A 10,990-nucleotide genomic window follows, 5' to 3' on the forward strand; every position below is an offset into this window, starting at 1 on the left:
TTAAATCAAGGCCAAGTGAACAATTTAAATAGACTTGTAATTCTCGAAGAATTAGAAGCTGTCATCAAAAACATCCCTACTTAAAAAATCCCAAGACCAGATGGTTTTAACACAGAAATCTACCAGAACTTCCAAGAAGAGCTAATACCTATACTCCTTAATGTATTTCACAAAACAAAAACAGAAGAGTCATTGCCAAACTCCTTTTATAAAGCTGCAGTTGCCCTGATACCAAAACCACACAAAGACACAACCAAGAAAGAGAATTACAAGCCCATCTCACTAATGAACATTGATGCAAAAATTCTCAATAAAATACTGTCAAACCGAATCCAACAACACATCAAACAAATTATACATTATGATCAAGTAGGCTTCACCCCAGAGATGCAGGGCTGGTTCAACATATGCAAATCTATCAATTTTATATGATGTAATCCATTATATAAATAAACTGAAGAAAACATATGATCATTTTATTAGATGCTGAGAAAGCATTTGACAAAAATAAACACCCCTATATGATAAAGGTCTTGAAGAGACTAGGGATACAAGGTTCATACCTAAATATGATAATAGCTATATACATCAAGACAACAGCTAAAATCAACTTAAATAGAGTGAAATTCAAAGCCATTCAACTAAAATCAGGAACAAGAGAAGGCTGTCCACTCTCTCCATACCTCTTCAATATAGTGCTTGAAGTTCTAGCAATAGCAATAAGACAACATAAGGAGATCAAGGGGATTCGAGTTGGAAAGGAAGAAGCCAAACTTTTTATTAAAAGATGATATGATAGTATACATAAGCAACCACAAAAACTCCACCAAAGAACTCCTACAGCTGATAAACACCTTTAGTAACATGGCAGGATACAAGATCAACTCCAAAAAATCAGGTGCCCTCCTATACACTAAGGATAAAGAAGGAGAGAGGGACATCAGAGAAGCATCACCTTTCATGATAGCCACAAATAGCATAAAATATCTTGGGGTAACTCTAACCAAAAAAGTGAAAGTCTATTTGACAAGAACTTTAAGTCTTTAAAGAAAGAAATTGAAGAGGATACCAGAAAATGGAAGGATCTCTCATGCTCTTGGATTGGGAGGATCAACATAGTAAAAATGGCAATTCTACCAAAAGCAAGCTATAGATTCAATGCAATCCCCTTCAAAACCTGAACAAAATTCTTCACAGACCTTAAGGGAACAAGAATCAATTTTATATGGAAAAACAAAACAGCCAGAATAGCCAAAACAATCCTTTACAATAAAAATACTTCCAGAGGCATTACCATCCCAGACCTCAAACTCTATTACAGAGCTACAGTAATGAAAACAGCTTGGAAAGGGCATAAAAACAGAGATGTTGATGTGTTTTTAAAGGACGTACTGAGTGAAAAAAGCATAATAAAAGACTTAAAATGGAACATTATTGTTCTGATAAATAACAATATTTCTTCAAATTCTATAATTGAATGGCCAAATCATTTCATATTTCACAGTAATGAGATATTTTTATTGCATTGTCAATTCAATCCTTTAAAAAATGTTTTATGTGTGTTTTTGTGAATACACATGTGCCATCCTATGTATGTAGCACAGATAAGAAAACTAACAGGTGTCTATGATCTACTTCCACATTGTGACTTTTAGTCCTTAAACTTAGGGAGTCATTTGAAAGCAAATACCCTCAAAGACACTTCTTTTGGTTTAAAAATTATTTGTGAATGAGATGATGTAGGAATGTGTATAAGTAACTGATGAAATTAACAAATATGAAAAAATTGTAACAGTATTAGGGTAAACAAGATATAGAAGCCAGGTAATCAGACTTAGATGCAATGAACTTTAATAAATGATGCAATTTTATGGCATGTAATTTTGATTGTGAGAAAGTATAAATACATGTCTTGTTCTCAGAATGAAAAAAAATTAAAACATCTGTGCTGGTAAGTATATTTTCACATGCAAAGAGGATCGACTATTCAAAATGTCCCATGGTCCTCTATTCCTGTATGAAATTACATTTACAATTTGAAAAGAAAACAAGACTTTACTGTTGGAATATTTCTTCTAACAGAATTTGAACACCAATGAGATGACTCAGTGGGAAAGGACACTTATGGGCAAGACTAGAATCCCAACCTCGTTTACACCTTGAATTTTGCAGGAAAATAGATTGATCCATGGTCAACAATTGAAAAAAATCATTTTGTCACATCAAAGATTCACATTTAATAATCCTTAAAGAAGGATTCTTAAAAGAAATGCAACACTAGCTCAGATTGAGAAATAGATGTTTAATTATTAGGGATAGACTCACAAATTATAATTCTATGCTTGAACTGAGATCAGAAACCGAATCACGCAGCCAGAAAAGAGGCTGGACAAATGCTCTATACTGGCATATATAGTATAAGAGGCCATGCCCCAGTGGTAAAATTTTTTCTAAATTCATTTTTCTTTCTGTCCCATGTTCCTGACATGGGTCAGCAACTCTGAATTTTATTTAATAACATGTTTGGATTTATAGAGAGACAGAGCCAGTGTCAAACTCCAAAGCCAGCTCTATATATTCATAAACTTTTATCCACCTACAAAAGGCACCCAATGAAATGATAAGATAAAATTGTAGATTATTGAATCTGCTCTTTAAAAAAATAAAGAGGCATTGCAGTGTTGTTCTTTGTTGCTATTGTTTATCAGGTGTTCTTGTTTTATTTTATTTTTTCTTTACATTTTCCCCTTTTATTTGGAGGAAATGGGAAGAAGTTGCAAAAGGAGTTGGGAGCTGGATTTTGTTTATTTTTTTAAAATCATTTACAAGGGATGGGTTTTTTAAAATAATGTGTCATGAAGTATGTTGTTTATGGAAAAAAAGAAAAATGATTTATTTTTTGCTACATGGATTATGGCCCAAGATGTGGATTATGCTCTATCTCTGTGCCCAACACAATGCACATCTGAGAAATGTCTGCAGATCAGAAACTCCTTTGTCACCTGGAACTAAGCTTTACTGCATTACACCACTGCAGCTAGTGGTGGCATCACATTAAAAGCATTCTAATCATGCATTGCAAGAAGATCAATATCTTTATTTCCTACCAGTGCCTAAAATATTTGTAATATTTATAACACATATCTGAAATTGGAATGCAATATTGAGAACTTCTGGAATCTAGACCTTCAGTTTTCTTATCTCTCTTCCCACTGCACACCAAGAGCAGTGCCAATGTGTGTACTCTGGACAATCACCATCATAACCTGAATTTCCAGAGACACCCCTGCCCCAATAAATTCATATACAGGGAAGCTCAGAGGACAAGGCCACTGCCAACATGAACCACATGGACCAACATAACTAGAGTCTGTCTCATGATCAGTCCAAGTCACAGCAGAAATGACAGTTCAACAGATCTGAACACTCAACACTCACCATGGTATAGCTTGTGATCTTCCTTACTACTCCTACTGCAGAGGCAGAATAGAATCATGGAAAGAACCCACAACTGTCTGCCACTAGTACTCTTGATTCCTAACCATTCCCAGAATCCCTCACTGGCTAGGTCCACCCAGCTGGGCTTCTCAATATTAGCAGCTTCTGTATAGGAGGATCAGAGATCAAATGACTCAGACAGCACAATTCTTCCAGTTCTGCCTTCCCAGTCCAGCACACAGGGCCCTAGTTTAGACAGTTTGTATTTAGTACACATTATTCCACTCTCCTAGAGCACATCCTGTTCCTCATCCAAAGTACAGGGTCCTTTGCATGCAGATTCCATTGCACACTCACTTTCCAGTGCAGCCATCCCATTGCCTCAGAGATGGGAAATCCTAAAGACACAGGTCACATATAATGTAATCATTGTTCCTGTGTAACTATGATTACTTTGTAACTGTTGCTAAAGAAAAGCAGACCATGAATTAGAAAATAATCAAGATCATGTTAGGGCTTGGAGGGAGCAAAGACAATGTGAATATGATGTAGTTTTAATCTCAAAAATTATTTTGAAAAGTTGAAACAGGCTTTATGGCCATGCGCTCCAGAGACTAAGGATTTGTATTAGAGCACAATTAATACTTCTCATGTACTTTCCCTAAAGCTGAAGATCTTAATCCAGAAAAGGAACAGTCCTATTAAGCGGGGCCACATTGTACCCAGATCATCTATTTTCTATGAACTATTGTAAATATCACAATTAGGTTTGAAGATAAGGTCAGGCCCATACCCAGATTGGCATTGTCTGTGGACTGCAAACAACGGTCAATTGAGACAGTCATACAGCATCACAATTGACTGCTGATTCCACATAAGTAATCTCAGTTGAAGGAGGAAAGCTCTCACCCTCAGGCCAACCTCTCACTTCCTGCACTGTTTCTCCACCAACTTCAAAGTTGGTCAATGAATTAAATTCCTATACCAATCCCTCTTCATTTCCAAGTCCCCAACAAAAGCCAGAAAGATCAGCAGACACTCATTAACTGCTCTATTTTTCTTTCTCACTGACTAATAAAGGACAAACTTGAAGGAGTTGGAGGACTGTCTTCACAGAACAGAGCAGGAGAGGCAGGATTAGGTGTTCAAATTAATTCTCAATTATGTAGCATGAGGCAAGCCTAAAGTATAGGAGACATTGCTCTGCATAGAAATCAATATAATTTGAAAGAAATGAATTGAAACTATCAATGACTTAGAAACATTGGAGAAGAGAAACAAATAGAGATAAGAGCAATACACTTAAAGAAAGTATTTGAAACTGATACCAAAAAGTGATTTTTAAGGTGATGATAATAATGCACTTTTAGCTGGGCAGTGGTGGTGCACGCCTTTAATCCCAGCACTCGGGAGGCAAAAGTAGGTCGATCTTTGTGAGTTTGAGGCCAGCCTGACCTACAAGAGCTAGTTCCAGGACAGGCTCCAAAGCTACAGAGAAACCCTGTCTTAATACAACAAAAAAAATGCAATTTTAAGATTAAATAAAATTTTCTATATTGACTTTAAGGAAGAGTAGGCCCTTCCCTAGGAGAGAGGATGCCATTAACAAGAGATAGATTGATGGTGCCCATATACATATTTTGACTGCTGAGATCTGTAACATATAGAGCTAGTCAATGGCCTGTTTTTCAAATCTCTGAGCCGACATACATCTGTCAAGCAAGATCGATCATATATCTTTTACCAAAAGCAATCTACAGATTGAATACAATGCCCATCAAAGTCCCATCAAAATTCTTCAAAGACTTTGAAAGAATGGTACTCAAATTTATATGCAAAAAGCAAAAAAAAAAAACCCAAGATAGCCAAAACAATCCTATACAATAAAAGAACTTCTGGAAGCATTACAATCCCTGACTTCAACCTTTACTACAGAGCTACAGTACTGAAAACAGCCTGGTATTGGCATAAGAACTGACAGGAGGACCAATGGAACTGAAAAGAAGACCCAGATATCAATCCACATATCTTTGAATAGCTGATATTTGACAAGGAAGCAAAAAATATCAAATGGAAAAATGAAAGCATATTTAACAAATCGTGCTGGCATAACAGGATATCAACAAGTAGAAATATTAAAATAGACTGATATCTATCACCATGCACAAAACTCAAGTCCACATTGATCAAAGACCTCAACATAAAGCCAGCCACACTGAAACTTATAGACTAGAAAGTCGGAAGTATACTTGAAGGCATTGGCACAGGAGACCACTTCCTAATTATAACCCCAGCAGCACAGACACTGAGAGAAACAATTAATAAATGGGACCTCCTAAAACTAAAAAGTTTCTGTAAAGCAAAGGAAAAACAAGAACCTATAGAATAGGAGAAAATCATCACTAACCCCACATTAGACAGAGGTCTGATCTCCAAAATATACAAAGAATTCAAGAAATTGGACACCAAAAGAACACATAATCCTATTAAAAAAATGGAGTAAAGACCTAAACAGAGAACTCTCAATAGAGGAATCTAAACAGGCTGAAAGACACTTAAGGAAATGTTCAATATCCTTAGTAGTCAGAAAAATGCAAATCAAAACAACTCTGAGATTCCACCTAACACCTGTAAGAATGGCCAAGGTCAAAAACTATGAAGACAACTTATGCTGGAGAGGTTGTGGGGAAAGGGGAACACTCCTCATTGCTAGTGGGAATGCAAGCTGGTACAGTCCCTTTGGATGTCAGTGTGGCAATTTCTCAGAAAATTAGGAAACAACCTTTCTCAAGACCCAGTAATACTACTTTGGGTATATAACCAAAGGATGCTCAATCGTGCCACAAGGACATGTGCTCAACTATGTTCATAGCAGCTTTGTTTGTCATAGCCAGAACCTGGGAATAACCTTAATGCCACTCAACTGAAGAATAGATAAGAAAAATGTGGTACATTTACACAGTGGAGTGCTATACAGCAGAAAAAATAATGACATCTTGAATTTTGCAGGACAATGGATGGAATTAAAAAAACACTATTTTAAGTGAGGTAACCCAGACATGGAAAGATAATTATCACATGTACTCACTCATAGGTGGTTTTTAAGCATAAAGCGAAGAAAGCCAGCCTACAAACCACAATTCCAGACATTAGGCAAAAATGAGGATGCTAAGAGGGACTTAGAGTTCTAATCTACATGAGAAGTAGAAAGTATAAAAAGACAAGATCTTCTGAGTAAATTGGGTGCATGGGGACCTTGGAAGAGTGTTGAAGAGGGGAGTGGAGAGGCAGGGAGTGAAGCAAAGAAAATTGTAGAGCTCAGTAAATATCAAAAAAAAGATTGATCATATCTGCAGAGGATAGTTGCCTAATTGCAAATTCAATGTTCCTTGACTCAAGATAACCTTCCTAATCTGAACACCCACACAATCTGGTCTGTGTTCATTCACATGACATTAATTTATACATGCTGGGCAATTACAAACCACTCCTGCTACCACAAGCAGGCCATTTTCATAGTGGTGTCTCAATCAGGCAACAGCTGATTGCATATGCTGTGCCCCTTGCAGTGTACACAATAATTTATTCTTCCTATTGTGGTCTGAGGACAGAAGAAATGCTCCATATGCAAATCCTTTTCCTGCAACTGCATTGGGCAGTCAACTACATGACTCAAATGCATTATTTTATTTTATTTGTTTTTGAGACAGGAATTCTCTGTAGCTTTGGTGCCTGTCCTGGAACTAGCTCTTATAGACCAGGCTGGCTTCATACTCACAGAGATCTGCCTATCTCTGTCTCTCAAGTGGTTGGATTAAAGGCATGCACCACCACTACCCGCAAATACATAATTTTAAAACTGTGAATTGGTACAGTCATTTAAGAACTTTTGAAGGTGTAATATAGTGGACACAGAAGGTCACTGTCCAGAAAAGCAACGGACAGGGACCAAGGCCATGTGAGTCAACAGAAGTTGTCTCAGAAACAATATTTCTATCAGGATGGAAATGCAGCTCTTCTAGAATTAATATGCCTTTCCACTGAGAAATCACATCACACACTTAGAAGATTAATAAAGAAAAGTCTCTTTAATGATGTCATGAATTGATCTCTGTCCAATGCTCAAGTGGAGCTAGGTTAGATAGGTTTTGCATTCAATATATGCTGTTACCAATAAGTATCACTTAGGATAATGGTCCAGATTATACTATGAACAATTGAAATAGAAACAGGCAACTTACCAGTCTAAATATTTAGGCCAAACTATTCTCAGGATACTTTCTTAGGTATGCCAGTGACCTGTTACAGCAGGTCATTCTTCACTGAATGGGGTTCTAAGATGAAGATCACAAGGGAGGAGAAAGGCTGGACTGGACAAGTACAAGGTAAGAAAGATAGGGTGGGGAGATGTGGCAGAAGATAAGTCCCATGCCTAGTAAGCTTCTTAGGAAAAATAGCTTCTTAGCCTAGCACTGGTGGGGCATGCCTTTAATCCCCACCAGCAGATCTCTGTGAGTTCAAGGCCATCCTGGTCCACAAGAGCTAGTTCCAGAACAGGCTCCAAAGCTTCTGAGAAACCCTGTCTTGAAAAACCAAAAAAAAAAGGGAAAGAAAAAGAAAAAAAGCATCTTGCCAGGTGACGGTGGCATAAGCCTTTAATCCCAAGACACAGAGAGAAGAGCCCTTTGCCTCTCTGTGAGTTCAAGGCCAGCCTGGTCTACTACTTCCTATAGGGGAAATGAAAGAATTATATGAAGTCAGCAGAAACTATCATACAATGAGGCAAATATAGAAAGAGGAGAGTCCAACAATTCTATGCAAAGGGTATACAGGGTATTTCAAAATCTTTGCTATGTACAGAGCGGCCTTGGTACTGACAACCATAGCTCCATATGGTGGGAAGGGATAGGTTGTCAAGATCTGAAGCAACTCCTCCACAAAAGCCTGGGCACCAGACCATTATGGGCTCTTCAATCCATATTCCTGGTTTTAGAGAAGGAGCTCTGTTTTATTATCAATACATCAGGTCCTTAGGAAAACTCACAAGGCTTAGGTCCCAGGCTGTTACTAGGTCTGCAGGAATGTCCCTCCTCCATGCCTGAGGTCCTAAATAAAAGTCTTGATTGATCAGGTGAGTCCTTCCACAACAGTGTTTTACATTTCAAATATATGTCACCTGCTGTTCATATTCCTCATCTGACAGAACTATGCTTTTCTCAAAAAAAAAAACTGGAACTCTATGGCATGCCAGACTTTAAGATTGATTGTGACCCTGTAATGCCTCTTTTAGAAGATTGTTAAGAGGTCTGTTCTTTGATATTTCAATGGGCCTAGTGATTTTTTTTGAGACAGGGTTTCTCTGTAGCTTTGCGGCCTGTCCTGGAACTCACTTTTCAGATCAGGCTGGCCTTGAACTCACAGAAATCCACCTGCCTCTTCCTCAAGTGTGCTGGAATTAAAGGCCTGCACCACCACCACCCAGCAGTGAGTTTTTATTTTTAAATCAGTGATGGCTTCTTTGAAATGGTTTGGAGTCAAATATCTGGACGATCCTGGTAAACAATGTATACCTTGGCATTCTAATCTCTACCAGCCCTAATTAGCATATGCTGACATTTTGAGTGTTTTAGATGCAGTTCTCCCTCTGCTAAATTCTACTTTGTGAGGCTGAATTATTTTTTAATAAATAAGGTAGGTGGGGAAGACAGAACAGAATTTTGGGAGGAAGAAAATAGAGTCAGAGAGAGCCACCTGCCATGAAGCTGCTAGGTCAGACATGCTGAATCTTTCCCGGTAAGCCATGAGCTCATGGTGACATATAGATTATTAGAAATGGGTTGAATCAAGATGTGAGAGTTAGCCAATTAAGAGGCTAGAACTAATGGGCCAGGCAGCGACTTAATAAATACAGATTTCTGTGTGGTTTTTGGGGGTATAAGCTAGCCGGGCCAGGGATGCAGCCTGCTCTCCACTATATCACCTACCTGCTCCTCATTCTGGCATATCATCTTTGGTGATAACAATTTTTTCCTAGACACCTGCCTCTCACCTCCCCCAAGGAACAGATGCCTGGCATCTCTGGGATGACAGTACTTGGGATGCCTCTCCAGCCACACCTTTTGCTGAATGTGGACACCTACCTCTCCCCTTTCCCACGATGCCCTGTGCCCACAGGAAGTAGCCAAATTTGAGTCTACATCCCCCCAAATCCCAGCTGGCCAGGCCCAGAGTGCTAACTCTCTGGGTCAGGGGGCAAGAATAGATTCAAGGGCTGGGGCCTAAGCTCCCAATGTAACATTCTAGACTCTTTGGATATAGGAGTGACAGAAAATTGGAGTGGTAAATATAAAAAACATTTAGGCTCTCTTTGGAAAAAAGGATGTAGACTCAAATCTGGCTACTTCCTGTGGAGTGCTCAGAACCACTTCCACAGAATATTTAAGTGAACTCCCAAGAGAGGAACACGTGGTCTCTTTCCCTTCCTCCCAGTGGTCGCCTTCGTGACCTCTTGGGGCCACCCGAGAGTGCAGAACTCCCATTAAACCTGGATTTATTTTTTAATTTGGTTTGTTTTGATGTGAGTTGATTGGAATTTTGCATCGGCAGAGAGCTCACATTAGGAAAATATTCCTAACATCTTTGATGGTCTCTTTATCTTTATTCCCCATTTTAACACATATCCTGCTTTTTTATTCTAAGCTCAACATATCGTTAAGGCAAAGAGGTTGATTTAACTCAGCAGGGTTTTTTATTATCTAATGTCTCCCCACAGCTGTTTCCTTTCCATTAACATTAAAAAATTTAAAGTTAATAATCCATTCTGTAACCTATCTTTTGGTGTCTTAATTACCCCATTCTGTTAACTGAGCATATTTTTAAGATGCCTGATGAAGTAATAATCTAATTAATCCTTATCAATAAAAAATTAGGAGTCAGATATGGGGGTCTGAACCTGAAAGATCAGAGAAGCAGCAGAGCACCACCAGTGACTTGGACTTCCTCCATCTAAAGACAAAAATACTCTCTCAGAACTACCTGTCTACTTCCTGCCTGTTATCAGATCATAGTCCTCAAAACCTCTATGATAAAGGCTATCTCTGATCTCTGACTACAAACAAAGTTTATTATCAAAATATATACATTTCAATAGCACTTGCCCCTGGCTACAAAAGCAATCAATGTCATCTTCTTGCTCTCCATAGGAACTTTCCTTTTTTCCTGTTGGATGCAATATGGCTAGCTAGCTTGTACAGAGCATTGTGCTAGGTGGGTCGAGCAATTTCCTGTCCCTCAGGGGTAAGGATGCCTAGAATACTAACAACTAAAGGGAGGTTTAAAGTTACAAAATGAAATATTTGTTCTGTGGCTTCATTCTGAGGTCAGATGAACTGAAGGTACTTTTTACATGGTTTTCACAGGGATTTTACACAATAGGAAAGAGAAAAGCAGGAACCAGATCTCAATCAAGATGATTAGTCTTTCCCCCATTGGAAAGTTGGATGGTGACTCCATTGCTTTGTGGGTTTTATTCCTTAAATTTGAAGCAAACTCC

Source organism: Myodes glareolus, chromosome 27, assembly GCF_982192425.1.
Source record: "Myodes glareolus chromosome 27, mMyoGla1.1, whole genome shotgun sequence".
Classification (NCBI taxonomy): Eukaryota; Metazoa; Chordata; class Mammalia; order Rodentia; family Cricetidae; genus Myodes; species Myodes glareolus.